Source organism: Papio anubis, chromosome 19 (assembly GCF_008728515.1).
Source record: "Papio anubis isolate 15944 chromosome 19, Panubis1.0, whole genome shotgun sequence".
NCBI lineage: Eukaryota > Metazoa > Chordata > Mammalia > Primates > Cercopithecidae > Papio > Papio anubis.
The window spans coordinates 16,572,769-16,588,982 of record NC_044994.1 but is presented as its reverse complement, the minus strand read 5'-3'; the positions used below and the strand labels follow the sequence as shown (position 1 = coordinate 16,588,982).

At 41.9% G+C, this 16,214-nt stretch overlaps 1 protein-coding gene across 1 annotated transcript in view; it reads left to right on the top strand.

Annotated features, from left to right (window-relative positions):
* The window catches only part of OSBPL1A (oxysterol binding protein like 1A), a 247,289-nt gene that overhangs the window by 4,471 nt on the left and 226,604 nt on the right, over positions 1–16,214 (top strand). The gene's annotated exons all lie outside the window — the stretch shown is intronic.

The window sequence follows — 16,214 nt, the reverse complement described above, 5'->3', positions numbered from 1 at the left end:
CTTAGTTCAGGCCGTATCACCTCACCCCTATACTACTGCAGGGACATCTTAGCTCCTTGTCCTGACTCCAGACTTTACCCTTCCACCCATCCTGCCTTCAGCTAACAGAGCTCTCTCGTTAAAGCATCCACTGTTCAAAAGCCTCTTCATCTGCATTCCCAACCTCAGGAAATGGCTCCTCTACTTGCCAGTTGCATGGACCAGACACATGGCAGCCATCCTTTATCTTCCTTGTCCCTCATCCCTCTCATGCAACCATCACCAAGTTCCTTCTGTCCCATCACCTAAGTATCCCCTGAATCTGTCTACTGATACTTTGCACCATCCCCATAGTTCCCACAAAAATTCAAGCCGCTGTTATCTATTGACAGAGCCCCCTGCAACAGCCTCCTTGCTGGTATTCTTGCTTCCAACATTCCCATCTTTGAACCCATTCTCCACATCGCCACAAGCTTTGTCCCTATGATGGAAATCCAGTACTGTGACTCTCCTGCTTGAAACTCTTTGGGCTTTTAACTCCACGGCCCTGAGAATGGATCTCAAACTTTATGACACAGTATAGGGTCCTTTGAGATATGGCTCCTGCTTCTCTCTCCAGTCTCATCTTTTCACCCCAGCTGTCTCTAGCACCTTAGGTTCTAACCTCACTGAACTACACTCCTGATAATGAGGCACATTATTGCTTGCCTACTACAGTCCTTCTTGCATGTCACTCCCTGTATGTGGGATGTTCTCTCCTCCCACGTCTCACCTATTTCTATATACATCTTTTTAAACTCAGCTTCCTTAATGCCAGTTACTAAGTCTTCATCCTTTTATCCCCAGCTTGCAGTACAGTGCCTAGCACCTTGTGGCCCTCCATCCAGAGAAGGTAAATACATTGTGGTCTTATAGATAGTTAAGAGACAGAGAACTGGGATTTGATCCAACTTTCTGATTCTAAATTTTGTGTACATTCCATTTCCCTATACTGCCTTCTTATAAAACATCTTAGACATAAAGCCCCAGTTCATTTCATTCATTTAACGATGATTTCTTGATTTCTGAATATGTGCCATGCACTATGTTAGATAAAGGGAATAAACTGGTAAGCAAGGCATTCCTGCTAAAAGGCCAATCTACTTCTAGATTAAAGATGAAAGATAGCTAAATCAAGAGTCATTTGCAGACCATGTGATGATCATAGGAGTAAGTACAAAGTAATAGGACAGCATGTAGGAAGGGCCCCTAACCCAGCCATATGGAGTCAGGAAGGCCTTTGGAGAGAAGTAATTTTTTTTTTTTTTTTGAGATGGAGTCTTGCTCTGGCACCCAGGCTGGAGTGCAGTGGCACAATCGGCTCACTGCAACCTCTGCCTCCTGGTTTCAAGCCATTCTCCTGCCTCAGCCTCCCCAGTAGCTGGGATTACAGGCATGCATCACCATGCCCAGCTAATTTTTGTATTTTAGTAGAGACGGAGTTTCACCATATTGGCCAGGCTGGTCTCGAACTCCTGACCTCGTGATCCGCCTGCCTCGGCCTCCCAAAGTCCTGGGATTACAGGCGTGAGCCACCGCACCGGGTGAGAAGTGATTTTTAAGCTCAGACTGCATGAAGCATAAATATCAGGAAGACGAAGAAACTGGGGAAGCATTCAAAGCACCAAAGAACAACATGGACAAAGGCTCTAAGCATCAGAGACCACGTCAATACTGGGAACTGAAAGTTGTTCAAAATTGCTGCAGCGTGAAATACCATGGTGATAGTGATTAGAGGTGAGTCTGGACATACGCATGGCTTTATGATGCTAAGGGGTTTAGACTATGTCCCAAAAGATGTAGAGCTGAAGCTGGGAGTGGACTGGTGGTGCTCCTGTGGTCCCAGCTACTAGGAGACTAAGGCTGGAGGATCCCCTGAGCCAAGGAGTTAGAGGCTGTAGTGCGCACCATGATCGCATGTGTGAATAGCCACTGCACTCCACCCTGGGTGACATAGCAAGATACTGTCTCTACCAAAAAAAAAAAACAAAAAACAAAAAAAAAACTGAGTTGAATTTTCAGCAAGGGAATTAATAGATCAGATTTAAATTTTGGAAATATCCTCTGACTACAAAGTAAAGAATAGATTGGGGTTGTCGGGGCAGGGAGAAAGCCAGGATGGGGAGGATAGAGAAAGAGAGTGCTTACCTCCAAGAAAAAGAATATAAAAAGGAAACAAGAGGTTGGGGGGAAGAAGAGAAATTGAGCTTTTGGTTGAGATTCATTAATTGATGTGCAAGTCAGAGGCTTGGGAGTGACACTGGGACCCCAGTTAGAGACTTGGGAGACAGGAGTGTATAGAAAGTTATTGTAGCCATGGGAGTATACGTGCTCTCCTAAGAAGAGTGCAAGGGGAAGTAGAGTTTCAGGCAGAATGTTCAACAATTAAGAGATAAAGCCAAGAACTAGGAGCTCAGGAAAACTAACAGAAGAGCATCTCAGAAGAAGGGAGTGACAGAGTCTCACTCTGTCACCCAGGCTGGAATGCAGTAGCATGATCATGGCTCACTGCACCACCTGGGCTAAAATGATCCTCCCATCTCAACTTTCTGGATAGCTGGGATTACAGGTGTGTGCTACCACGCTCGGCTAATTTTTGTTTATTTTTTTGTAGAGATGAGCTCTTACTGTGTTGCCCAGGCTGGTCTTGAACTCCCTGGGCTCAAGTGATCCTCCTGCCTTGGCCTCCCAAATTATTGGGATTACAGAAATGAGCCACTGTGTCTGGCAGCAAGGACAGTTTCAATGGAGTTGTGGGGCAAGAAGTTAGAGTGGAGAGGAAATAGAGAGAGCCAGTGTAGACCACTCTTTCAAGTAGTTAACTCTGAAGGAGGAATGAAAAAAAGGGTACCATCTGGCAGGAGAGTTTTTAAAGATGGTAGACACTAGAGAACATTCATGTAGCAGGTACATTTTGAGAGCACTTGAAGATCTAGGAGAGAGCGAGTTGATGGAGTGAGGTTGCTGGAGAGGTAAAGGGAGGAATTATATGAACATCTGTGGAAGCTCCAATCTTAGGAAGGATCCCTCTTTCATTTTAACAGAAAAAGGAAAGGAAGAAATTATATAGGTGCTGGAAGGTTTGTTGGTTTGGTGGTAAGTTTGGAAGGCCTTCATCTAATGGCTTTTGTTTTCTTGGTAAAGTAGGAGGTGAAGTCACAAGTCACCTGTTGAGACTGTGGAAGGGAACTATGGGAAAGGGATTTAATGAGAGTGAAGAAAGTTATCTGAAGGGCAGGAAATAAAGCACAGCTTTAACTCCTTTTCTTCTGACTTGATTCCTCTTTCTCCCTAAACCATCTCCTGCATGATATGAAATGAAGCCATGTCACCTCCACGCAGATGATCACAAATTTATATATGTAGTCCAGAATTTACATCTGAACTACCCACCTGTCATCCACTCTTGGGTATTGCAAAGGCTCCTTCAACTACCTGTCCCTCTAGCTTTGTCTTGGGACTGACTAGGGAAGGATAAAGGATAGAAGATTGTTGGACCTTCCTGAGAATCCAGCCAGTGTTTTGTTTCATGCATTTTCTGTGTGGTCTATCATGTGCAAGGTCCTCCTCTACCTTTTGTGTCCACGCTTCTCTATCTTGGTCAGTTTTGCTCATACTATTTCATTTGCATAACATGTTCTTTAATCATTTCCATATGTTCAAATCCTATCCATCTTAAGCATTTAACTTTTGTCTTAGTCTGTTCTCTGCTTCTATCACAGAATATCACAAACTGGGTAACATATAGAATAGAAATGTATTTGCCTCTCAGTTCTGGAGGCTGAGAAGTCCAAGAGCATAGCATTGCATCTGGTTAGGGCTGGGTCATCCAATGGTGGAAGGGTACCACATGGAGAGGAGGTGCCAGCATGAGATAGAGGAGGATTGGAGGCTGAACTTGATCCTTTTATCAGGAACCCACTCCCATGATAACTAACTCACTTCCCAAATACAGCAATAATTGATTCATGAGGCTGGAGCTATCATGACCTAATCACCTCTTAAAGGTCCCACCTCTTAATACTGTTACAGTGGAAATTAGGTTTTAAATACATGAACTTTTAGGGGACACATTCAAACCATTGCAACTTTAAAACCCACCTTTTCTGTAAAGCACTCACTGTTCATCCCCTACTGAAAACAAAACAAAGCCAAAAAATTTTCTTCCTCTTATTTCTCCTTTATCTGTACTTTTCTCATGGTTATTATTATTTTTTAATTTATTCATATACCTGCTGATTTACAAGTCTTATTTCATCTCATCTGTGTTACTAGATTAAGTCTTTGAAGAGAAGGACTGTTATTGGATTTATCTTTTATCTCTCACCAAGCCTAAAACAGTGTCTGGCATATATATCCACTCACAAAATCATCTCATTTACTAAGTTAATATGTATATATTTACTGACTTATGAATAAATGAACTAATCAATGATGAATAACAAATTATCTGTTCTGGTAAGTCTTTTTTTTTTTTTTTTTTAAGATGAGGGCTCACTCTGCCTCTCAGGCTGGAGTGCAGTGGTGCAATCACAGCTCACTACAACCTTGTTCTCCTCAGGCTCAGGTGATCCTCCCACTTAGATGGGGTTTCTCCATGTTGCCCAGGCTGTCTGTTAAGTCTTTATGTGTCATTATCCCAATCTTCTTTCCGATGGTAATGCTATACAACATCATGGATATTTGTGGGTGATTCAAAAATCTGTTTCTAAAACAGCCCTGAGCTCTTGCTTAAAGTATAATTAACGAGTTAAGGGTACTCGTTTCCCATTTCCTGGTGTTTCCTATACAAAGCCAAGGCTAAGTGTAAATACCACGACTTCTTTTTTTTTTTTTTTTTTAATACTTTAAGTTCTAGGGTACATGTGCACAATGTGCAGGTTTGTTACATATGTATACATGTGCCATGTTGGTGTGCTGCACCCATTAACTCGTCATTTACATTAGGTATATCTCCTAATGCTATCCCTCCTCCCTCGCCCCACTCCACAACAGGCCCTGGTGTGTGATGTTCCTCTTCCTGTGTCCAAGTGATCTCATTGTTCAATTTCCACCTATGAGTGAGAACATGCGGTATTTGGTTTTCAGTTCTTGTGATAGTTTGCTGAGAATGATGGTTTCCAGCTGCATCCATGTCCCTACAAAGGACACAGACTCATCCTTTTTTATGACTGCATAGTATTCCATGGTGTATATGTGCCACATTTTCTTAATCCAGTCTGTTACTGTGGACATTTGGGTTGATTCCAAGTCTTTGCTATTGTGAATAGTGCTGCAGTAATCATACGTGTGCATGTGTCTTTAGAGCAGCATGACTTATAATCCTTTGGGTATATACCCAGTAATGGGATGGCGGCGTCAAATGGTATTTCTCGTTCTAGATCCTTGAGGAATTACCACACTGTTTTCCACAATGGTTGAACTAGTTTACAGTCCTACCAACAGTGTAACAGTGTTCCTATTTCTCCACATCCTCTCTAGCACCTGTTGTTTCCTGATTTTTTAATAATTGCCATTCTAACTGTTGTGAGATGGTATCTCATTGTGGTTTTGATTTGCATTTCTCTGATGGCAAGTGATGATGAGCATTTTTTCATGTGTCTGTTGGCTGTATGAATGTCTTCTTTTGAGAAGTGTCTGTTCATATACTTTGCCCACTTTTTGATGGGGTGGTTTGTTTTTTCTTGTAAATTTGATTGAGTTCTTTGTAGGTTCTGGATATTAGCCCTTTGTCAGATGAGAAGATTGCAAAAATTTTCTCCCATTCTGTAGGTTGCCTGTTCACTCTGATGGTAGTTTCTTTTGCTGTGCAGAAGCTCTTTAGTTTAATTAGATCCTATTTGTCAATTTTGGCTTTTGTTGCCCTTGCTTTTGATGTTTCAGACATGAAGTCCTTGCCCATGCCTATGTCCTGAATGGTATTACCTAGGTTTTCTTCTAGGGTTTTTATGGTTTTAGGTCTAACATTTAAGTCCCTAATCCATCTTGAGTTAATTTTCGTATAAGGAGTAAGGAAAGGATCCAGTTTCAGCTTTCTACATATGGCTAGCCAATTTTCCCAGCACCATTTATTATATAGGGAATCCTTTCCCCATTTCTTGTTTTTGTCAGGTTTGTCAAAGATCAGATGGCTGTAGATGTGTGGTATCATTTCTGAGGGCTCCGTTCTGTTCCATTGGTCTGTATCTCTGTTTTGGTACCAGTACCATGCTGTTTTGGTTACTGTAGCCTTGTAGTGTAGTTTGAAGTCAGGTGGCGTGATGGCTCTAGCTTTGTTCTTTTGGCTTAGGATTGTCTTGGCCATGTGGGGTCTTTTTTGGTTCCATATGAACTTTAAAGCAGTTTTTTTCCAATTCTGTGAAGAAAGTCATTGGTAGCTTAATGGGGATGGCATTGAATCTGTAAATTACCTTGAACAATATGGCCATTTTCACAATATTGATTCTTCCTATCCATGAGCATGGTATGTTCTTCCATTTGTTTGTGTCCTCTTTTATTTCACCTAGCAGTGGTTTGTAGTTCTCCTTGAAGAGGTCCTTTACATCCCTTGTAAGTTGGATTCCTGGGTATTTTATTCTCTTTGAAGCTACTGTGAATGGGAGTTCATTCATGATTTGGCTCTCTGTTTGTCTGTTATTGGTGTATAAGAATGCTTGTGATTTTTGCACATTGATTTTGTATCCTGAGACTTTGCTGAAGTTGCTTATCAGCTTAAGGAGATTTGGGGCTGAGACAATGGGGTTTTCTAAATATACAATCATGTCATCTGCAAACAGGGACAATTTGACTTCTCTTTTCCTAACCGAATACCGTTTATTTCTTTCTCTTGCCTGATTGCCCTGGCCAGAACTTCCAACACTATGTTGAATAGGAGTGGTGAGAGATGGCATCCCTGTCTTGTGCCAGTTCTCAGAGAGAATGCTTCCAGTTTTTGCTCATTCAGTATGATATTGACTGTGGGTTTGTCATAAATAACTCTTATTATTTTGAGATATGTTCCGTCAGTACCAAATTTATTGAGAGTTTTTAGCATGAAGGGCTGTTGAATTTTGTCAAAGGCCTTTTCTGCATCTATTGAGATAATCATGTGGTTTTTGTCTTTGGTTCTGTTTATATGCTGGGTTATGTTTATTGATTTATGTGTGTTAAACCAACCTTGCATCCCAGGGATGAAGCCCACTTGATTATGGTGGATAAACTTTCTTATGTGCTGCTGGATTTGGTTTGCCAGTATTTTACTGAGGATTTTTGCATCAATGTTCATCAGGGATATTGGTCTAAAATTCTCTTTTTTTGTTGCATCTCTGCCAGGCTTTGGTATCAGGATGATGTTGGCCTCGTAAAATGAGTTAGGGAGAATTGCCTCTTTTTCTATTGATTGGAACAGTTTCAGAAGGAATGGTACCAGCTCCTCTTTGTACCTCTGGTAGGATTCGGCTGTGAATCCATCTGGTCCTGGACTTTTTTTGGTTGGTAGGCTATTAATTATTGCCTCAATTTCAGAGCCTGCTATTGGTCTATTCAGGGATTCAACTTCTTCCTGGTTTAGTCTTGGGAGAGTGTAAGTGTCCAGGAAATTATCCATTTCTTCTAGGGTTTCTAGTTTATTTGCATAGAGGTGTTTATAGTATTCTCTGATGGTAGTTTGTATTTCTGTGGGGTTGGTGGTGATATCCCCTTTATCATTTTTTATTGCATCTATTTGATTCTTCTCTCTTTTCTTCTTTATTAGTCTTGCTAGCAGTCTATCAATTTTGTTGATCTTTTCAAAAAACCAGCTCCTGGATTCATTGATTTTTTGGAGGGGTTTTTGTGTCTCTATATCCTTCAGTTCTTCTCTGATCTTAGTTATTTCTTGCCTTCTGCTAGCTTTTAATTGTGTTTGCTCTTGCTTCTCTAGTTCTTTTAATTGTGATGTTAGGGTGTCAATTTTAGATCTTTCCTGCTTTCTGTTGAGGGCATTTAATGCTATAAATTTCCCTCTACACACTGCTTTAAATGTGTCCCAGAGATTCTGGTATGTTGTATCTTTTTCTCATGGATTTCAAAGAACATCTTTATTTCTGCCTTCATTTCATTATGTACCCAGTAGTCATTCAGGAGCAGATTGTTCAGTTTCCATGTAGTTGAGAGGTTTTGATTGAGTTTCTTAGTCCTAATTCTAGTTTGATTGCACTGTGGTCTGAGAGATAGTTTGTTATAATTTCTGTTCTTTTACATTTGCTGAGGAGTGCTTTACTTCCAACTATGTGGTCAATTTTGGAATAAGTGTGATATGTTGCTGAGAAGAATGTATATTCTGTTGCTTTGGGGTGGAGAGTTCTGTAGATGTCCATTAGGTCCACTTGGTGCAAAGTTGAGTTCAATTCCTGGATATCCTTGTTGACTTTCTGTCTTGTTGATCTGTCTAATGTTGACAGTGGGGTGTTAAAGTCTCCCATTATTATTGTATGGGAGTCTAAGTCTCTTTGTAAGTCTCTAAGGACATGCTTTATGAATCTGGGTGCTCCTGTATTGAGTGCACATATATTTAGGATAGTTAGCTCTTCTTGTTGAATTGATCCCTTTACCATTATGTAATGGCCTTCTTTGTCTGTTTTGATCTTTGATGGTTTAAAGTCTGTTTTATCAGAGACTAGGTTTGCAACCCCTGCTTTTTTTTTTGTTTTGTTTTCCATTTGCTTGGTAGATCTTCCTCCATCCCTTTATTTTGAGCCTATGTGTGTCTCTGCATGTGAGATGGGTCTCCTGAATACAGCAAACTGATGGGTCTTGACTTTTTATCCAATTTGACAGTCTGTGTCTTAATTGGACCATTTAGTCCATTTACATTTAAGGTTAATATTGTTATGTGTGAATTTGATCCTGTCATTATGATATTAGCTGGTTATTTTGCTTGTTAGTTGATGCACTTTCTTCCTAGCATCAATGGATTTTACATTTTGACATGTTTTTGCAATGGCTGGTACCGGTTGTTCCTTTCCATGTTTAGTGCTTCCTTCAGGATCTCTTGTAGGGCAGGCCTGGTGGTGACAAAATCTCTAAGCATTTGCTTGTCTGTAAAGGATTTTATTTCTCCTTCACTTATGAAACTTAGTTTGGCTGGATATGAAATTCTGGGTTGAAAATTCCTTTCTTTAAGAATGTCAAATATTGGCCCCAACTCTCTTCTGGCTTGTAGAGTTTCTGCCAAGAGATCTGCTGTTAGTCTGATGGGCTTCCCTTTGTGGGTAACCCGATCTTTCTCTCTGGCTGCCCTTAACATTTTTTCCTTCATTTCAACTTTGGTGAATCTGACAGTTATGTGTCTTGGAGTTGCTCTTCTTGAGGAGTATCTTTGTGGTGTTCTCTGTATTTCCTGAATATGAATGTTGGCCTACCTTACTAGGTTGCGGAAGTTCTCCTGCATGATATCCTGCAGAGTGTTTTCCAACTTGGTTCCATTTTCCCCGTCACTTTCAGGCACAACAATCAGATGTAGATTTGGTCTTTTCACAAAATCCCATATTTCTTGGAGGCTTTGTTCATTTCTTTTTATTCTTTTTTTCTCTACACTTCTCTTCTCACTTCATTTCATTCATTTGATCTTCAATCGCTGATACTGTTTCTTCCAGTTGAACGAGTCAGTTACTGAAGCTTGTGCATTTGTCATGTAGTTCTCGTGTTACGGTTTTCATCTCTATCAATTCTTTTAAGGACTTCTGTACATTGGTTATTCTAGTTAGTCATTCGTCAAATCTTTTTTCAAGGTTTTTTAGTTTCTTTGCGCTGGTTACATAGTTGCTCCTTTAGATCTGAGAAGTTTGATCAACTGAAGCCTTCTTCTCTCAACTCGTCAAAGTCATTCTCCATCCAGCTTTTGTTCCGTTGCTGGTGATGAGCTGCGTTCCTTTGCAGGGGGAGTCGTGCTCTGATTTTTTGAATTTCCAGGTTTTCTGCACTGCTTTATCCCCATCTTTGTGGTTTTATCTGCCTTTGGTCTTTGATGATGGTGACGTACTGATGGGGTTTTGGTGTGGGTGTCCTTTCTGTTTGTTAGTTTTCCTTCTAACAGTCAGGACCCTCAGCTGCAGGTCTGTTGGAGTTTGCTTGAGGTCCACTCCAGACCCTGTTTGCCTGGGTATCAGCCATGGAGGCTGCAGAAGATAGAATATTGCTGAACAGCAATTGTTGCTGTCTGATTCTCACTCTGGAAGCTTTGTCTCAGGGGTGTACCCAGCCGTGTGAGGTGTGCGGTGTCGGTCTACACCTAGTGGATGTCTCCCAGTTAGGCTTCTCAGGGGTCAGGGACCCACTTGACAGGCAGTCTGTCCGTTCTCAGATGTCAACCTCCATGCTGGGAGATCCACTGCTCTCTTCAAAGCTGTCAGACAGGGACATTTACCTCTGCCAAGGTTTCTGCTGTTTTTTGTTTAGCTGTGCCCTGTCCCCAGAGGAGTAGTCTACAGAGGCAGACAAGCCTCCTTGAGCCGTGGTGGGCTACACCCAATTCGAGCTTCCCAGCAGCTTTGCTTACCTACTTAAGCCTCAGCAATAGCAGGTGCCCCCTCCCCCAAGCCTCGCTGCCACCTTGCAGTTAGATCTCAGACTGCTGTGCTAGTAATGAGGGAGGCTCTGTGGGTGTCAGACCCTCCAGGCCAGGTGTGGGATATAATCCCCTGGTGTGCCGTTTGCTAAGACCCTTGGTAAAAGCGCAGTATTACGGTGGGAGTTACCCGATTTTCCAGGTGTGTGTGTCTCAATTTCCTTTGGCTAGGAAAAGGAATTCCCTTCCCCATTGCACTTCCCAGGTGAGGCGATGCCTTGCTCTGCTTCACCTCTCACTGGTCGGGCTGCACCTGCGGACCAGCACCAACTGTCCAACATGCCCCAGTGAGGTGAACCCGGTACCTCAGTTGAAAATGCAGAAATCACCCATCTTCTGTGTGGCTCATGCTGGGAGCTGGAGGCTGGAGCTGTTCCTATTCAGCCATCATGGGTGTGCCCCCCCAATACCACTACTTCTAAATGTCTTCTCTATTCTAGTCCTCCTAAATCCTTTAGAATTTATTTTACTTACCATTTTTGGCTGTTATGGCTTAATTTTTTATGAGTTTTAATTGTATACTTTGCCTACCAAATTAGCTTATAAACTTCATGAGGCTAGGAATTTGTATATAAATGTATAACTTCTTTGCTGCACTCCCTGCTTTCTTTCTCCAGTCTAACTCCACCACCTCCTTCTCCCAGGTCTCTATTAAGTGAGCTACCACCAGAGAGCAGTGGAGAGGTCAGAGACAATATGTATGGAAAAAAGGCCATAAGTTTAGAAAAGCTGATATTATCATAGGACTTACTAAGAGAAGACTTCCCTACCCTCTTTGGCTTCATAGAAACAGTTGTGGTATGTTTACTTCTGTGTTAGTCTAACTGTGTTAGACTACCATGACCAACTAGTTGGAGCATGAAGATGGGTTGAAACATGGAAAAGAAATAACAAGGCTACTCATGACCATCGTCTTCAAACCTTTTTGTTTTTTTTGAGACTGCCTCTAACTCTGTGGCTGGAGTGCAGTGGCATGATCATGGCTCACTGCAGCCTCGACCTTCTGGGCTCCAGCGATCCTCCAGTCTCAGCCTCATGAATTGTTCAGACTACATTTGTGTGCCACCACACACAGATTTTTTTTTTTATTTTCCTGGTATTTTTTGTAGAGACAAGGTTTTGTCATGTTGCCCAGGCTTGTCTTGAACTCCTGGGCTCAAACGATCTGCCCGCCTGGACCTCACAAAGTGCTGGAATTATAGGCATGAGCCACCATGCCTGGCCCCACATTCTTAATGTTGGAAAAAAAAGCGGTTGGGCTGCAGTGTGAAGTAGTGACCTGCCAGTCTGGAAAGTTCCCAGCCACAGATGGGTGGGGTGGGGGGCGGGCAACCTCTTCCTAATGTGGTTGAGGACAGTCTGGCTTTAGGCTTCAGATTAAACTAGATGATTTCTGACGACTCTAACAAATCTAACACCCAGGAGTCAGTGATTTGGTTCATACTTCCAATTTAGGCCCAGAGACTGCCGGCCTATGAGGTTCCTACCCTTGATCTTTGTAACTTCAGTGAATGAAATAAAATCACCTTCTACTGTAACTCATTGAGAATGGGGCCTTTGACCTGTAGCAGGTGCTGACAGGTGACTGAGATATAGATAGCGGTGGTTAGTAGGGATCTGGAAAAGAGATGCATTTTAGAAGAGTCGGAAGAGCAAAGAGCAGCATGAGACCCTGAAGAGATGGCTATTGAAAAGAAAGAGGTATCCACAAGGTTATTGGTTACAGATTAAAATGGGAGAGATGAGAACAGGAAAGGGGATTGTAATGGTGTATTAGGCTCTTTCTGGGCTCAAGGAATAGAAAAACACTTAGGTTACATCAGATAAAGAGTAAGAATTTACTGCAACAATACAGAGACATAAAAGCAGAGACCTCGCGCTGCTGCATAAGATTATTGAAGATGTAACTGCAGCCAGCCATTCTGGACGTCTCAGCAGGGGGCACCATCCTTTGCTCCCTACCCTAGTGTTTCCACACTCTGGGGTCTCAATCATTCTCTCTCTGCTGTTGCTTCTGCGGCTCCTGGTCATCTTTTCTCTATTCTCCTTCAGGCTGTCCCATGGATTCTGCTTTCTCTCTGCTGTCACTTCCCTCTGTGAGCCTTTCTGCATCTACCTTGACTAAGGACTGTCCTTTGCATGCGTCACGGTTAAACCTACCCAAGAGAGAAATCTAGATGGTTCACTGCTACTCAGTATAGAGATTTCCTGTTGGGCAGAGCACATTTACCAGGCCTTTGCTAAGCCTAATAGAAAGGTGCCATTTAGGAGGCCCTGCTCTTGCTCCCTCAGCTGCGCCAAGAATTGTAGGCTGCATAATGAAGTCCTCAAAAAGGGGCAATAGGCAGGGCAGACTTTCCAAGGCTTCCTAGAAGGGGTCATATGACTGTCAGGCACACTGCTTGAGCAGACAATTATGGATAGAAAAGCGGGATATATTCGGATTTCTTTTTTCTTTTTTTTTTTTGAGGCAGGGTCTCTCTCTGTCTCCCAGGCTGGAGTGCAGTGATGTGATCTCAGTTCACTGCAGCCTCCACCTACCAGGTTCAAGTGATCCTCCCACCTCAGCCTCCTGAGTAGCTGGGACTACAGGTCATGCCACCATGCCTGGCTAATTTTTGTTTTGTAGAGACGGGGTTTCTCCATGTTGACCAGGCTAAGCAGGGTATATTCATGATGAATAAAGAAAGATAGGCCAGGTGAGGTGGTTCATGCCCACAATCCCAGCACTTTGGGAGGCCAAGGTGGGCAGATTGCTCAAACCAGAGTTTGAGACCACCCTGGGCAACATAGTGTGACCCTGTCTCTATAAAAAATAAACAAAACTTAGCTGGGCATGGTGGCTTGCACCAGTAGTCCCAACTAATTGGGAGGCTGAGGTGGGAGAATAGCTTGAGCCTGGGAGGTTGAGGCTGCAGTAAGCCACGATCATGCCACTGTACTCCAGCCTGGGTGACAGAGCAAGACCCCTGTCTCAAAAGAAAAAACAAAGAGAAAACGCAAGCTAAGGGCTAAAGGTTGAGTTGAAAATGTTGCCCAAGGAGCACATACCTTATGGGAAAAGCTATGAAAGACTATCTCTCAACTTTGCTTCTTCTGAAGAAAGACAAAAGGATAGGAAAATGAAAATAATTGGAACATATTCTTTCCCAGTGTTGGCACCGAGGAAAAACTATAGACTGGTTCCTACTACCCACATCCCTGGGAGTGCCCTAATCTGGCCTTTGCCAAGCCAGATTTCCAGCTGTTTCTTTGATGTCTGCGTGATATATTCTTTATTTGCTTAAGTTAGCCAGCATGAGTGCTTGCTGCTTACAACCAAGAAACTCTACAGAAGACATAAGGGTCTCTTCCAAACTTTTTGTGTGGGGAACCAGCAAAATCAATCACTGTTGAAAGGCAGTTGCTTAGACACCTGTGTGTCATATCTGCAGGAAAAGAGAGATGGGTACAAAAGTAAGTCTAAATAAAAAGAATTTAATATCTGAATATATACCAATTCATTTTTGTTATTAAATAAACTGAGTGTAATGGCACAAATGACAAATAACAAATTTAGACCACTTTTAAGAGAGAAAACCTCCCAATGACCTTATAGCTTTGATGGTCTGGAGTTAATAGTAACTACAATGTCTTTCATTTGTAGGTATAAGAGAATGATTCATTTCCCTCAACTCAACAGTTTATCTGCATTTGCCTGATGACATATGACCTACTTTTCAGTATTCCAGGCAGTAATTACCCAAAGCCCTCCCCAAAGTCTCAGTCCATAAAATCCTCCTTTTAATGAGACTTAAGCCTTTAGCGTGTTCCTGCAACACTTCAAAGTTACCTTGGCACCAGGGGAGTGTTTTTAAAACATGCAATGCACTAAGTGCATTCTGGGATGTCTCAGGCTGAAGACAAAACTGCAAGGGCACAGACATTAGGTACTACAATCTAAAGAGGATCACATTCTGAAGGAGGTCATTGGAATATGGGGAGGGAAAGATTTGGGCTTCTAAGTTTCCTGAAACAAAAGGGTCCAAGGTGAAGCCAGTCTGAACTAGGCAATGAGCAATTCTGATGAAGCCCATCCCGGTCTAAAGTTAACCTGTTCACTTTCAGTGTGGGTCAGGCAGGCCCGAGAATGACAGGGCCAAGGGTTCGCTACTCCCAAACCCGTTTCGCAACCAGTCAGAGTTTCCATTGCAATTCCTACTTATATATGTAAGGATCATATTAATAGTTACTTTAATATGCGGCATCTGCAAAGTTAAAATATCTATCCACCTAAAGCTCAGAAAGGAATACGAAGGAAAATATTTATTAACTAGTTCCAGAGGTTCTATTTCTGCCAAATGTTTCTTAAAATAGAGTATGACATGATGGGGACAATCTAGTGATAGTTTTGTTATTCTAGAACTGCACTGCCCAATATGGTAACTGCTATCCACATGTGGCTATTTAAATTAAATACAACTTGAAACCTTCAGTCACACTGGCCACATTTCAAGTGCTCAACAGTCACATGTGGCTAGTGGCTACTGTACTGGACAAGGTAGAATTATAGAACATTCCTATCATCGCAGAGAGTTCCATTAGACACAGTGTTCTAGAATAATGAATTCTGTTATGACATCATGGTGATTTTACCTGTACTAGCAGTCAGTAATATAAATGCCAATGAGATATCTTTTCTGCATATTTTATGGAAATACCAAATAAAGTCCTTTAAAAATACAGTACAAATAGTAATGCTATCAAGATTGGAACTTCTCTTATTGATAACTGTAGTGATTAATACTTCATCCTTCTATTGACTGCAATCTGTTTTTCATTTACAAACTGTAGAAGGGAGTTGCAAAGTGCAAGTTGTGAATTTAGGTAATTAAATCATCACAGAGAGAATGAAGACTTTCATGGAATCATGGAAAATTATTTCAGTAGCCAATTATTATTGTCATTATTTTGGTAGCTTTATTTTTGCTATGAAGATGGTTCAAGGCTGGGTGTGGTGGCTCACACCTGTAATCCCGGCACCTTGGGAGGCTGAAGCGGGTGGATCACCTGAGGTCAGGAGTTTGAGACCAGACTGACAAACAGAGTGAAACCCTATCTCTACTAAAAATACAAAAGTTAGCTGGGCATGGTGGCATGCGCCTGTAGTCCCAGCTACTTAGGAGGCTGAGGCAGGAGAATCCCTTGAACCTGGGAGGCAGAGGTTGCAGTGAGCCAAGATTGCACCACTGCACAAAAGCAAAACTCTGTGTCAAAAAAAAAAAAAAAAAAAAAAAAGATGGCTCAATATCCTTAGATAATTAACCCTGAGGTTTCTTCTTTTCCAGACAAATACGACTGCTTTAGTACCACACATTTTGCAGTTGAAGTATTGTGCCAGTAAAGTGCCTGCTTTGTTAATAAAAGATGATGCCAGTCTGAGATACACCAGCAGGATTGCTTGTGGTATCCAAAAACATCATTTCAAAAGATCTACCGTATGCTGTTTCACAGGTATCACAATGACAAACGGGCCTATGATAGGTTCTCAATACATGATTCTAGACTTGATGGAAAAACTGCAGTCCTTTAAAAAACGGTACCTATTTGTTACTTTTTCATTGCAAAAGAA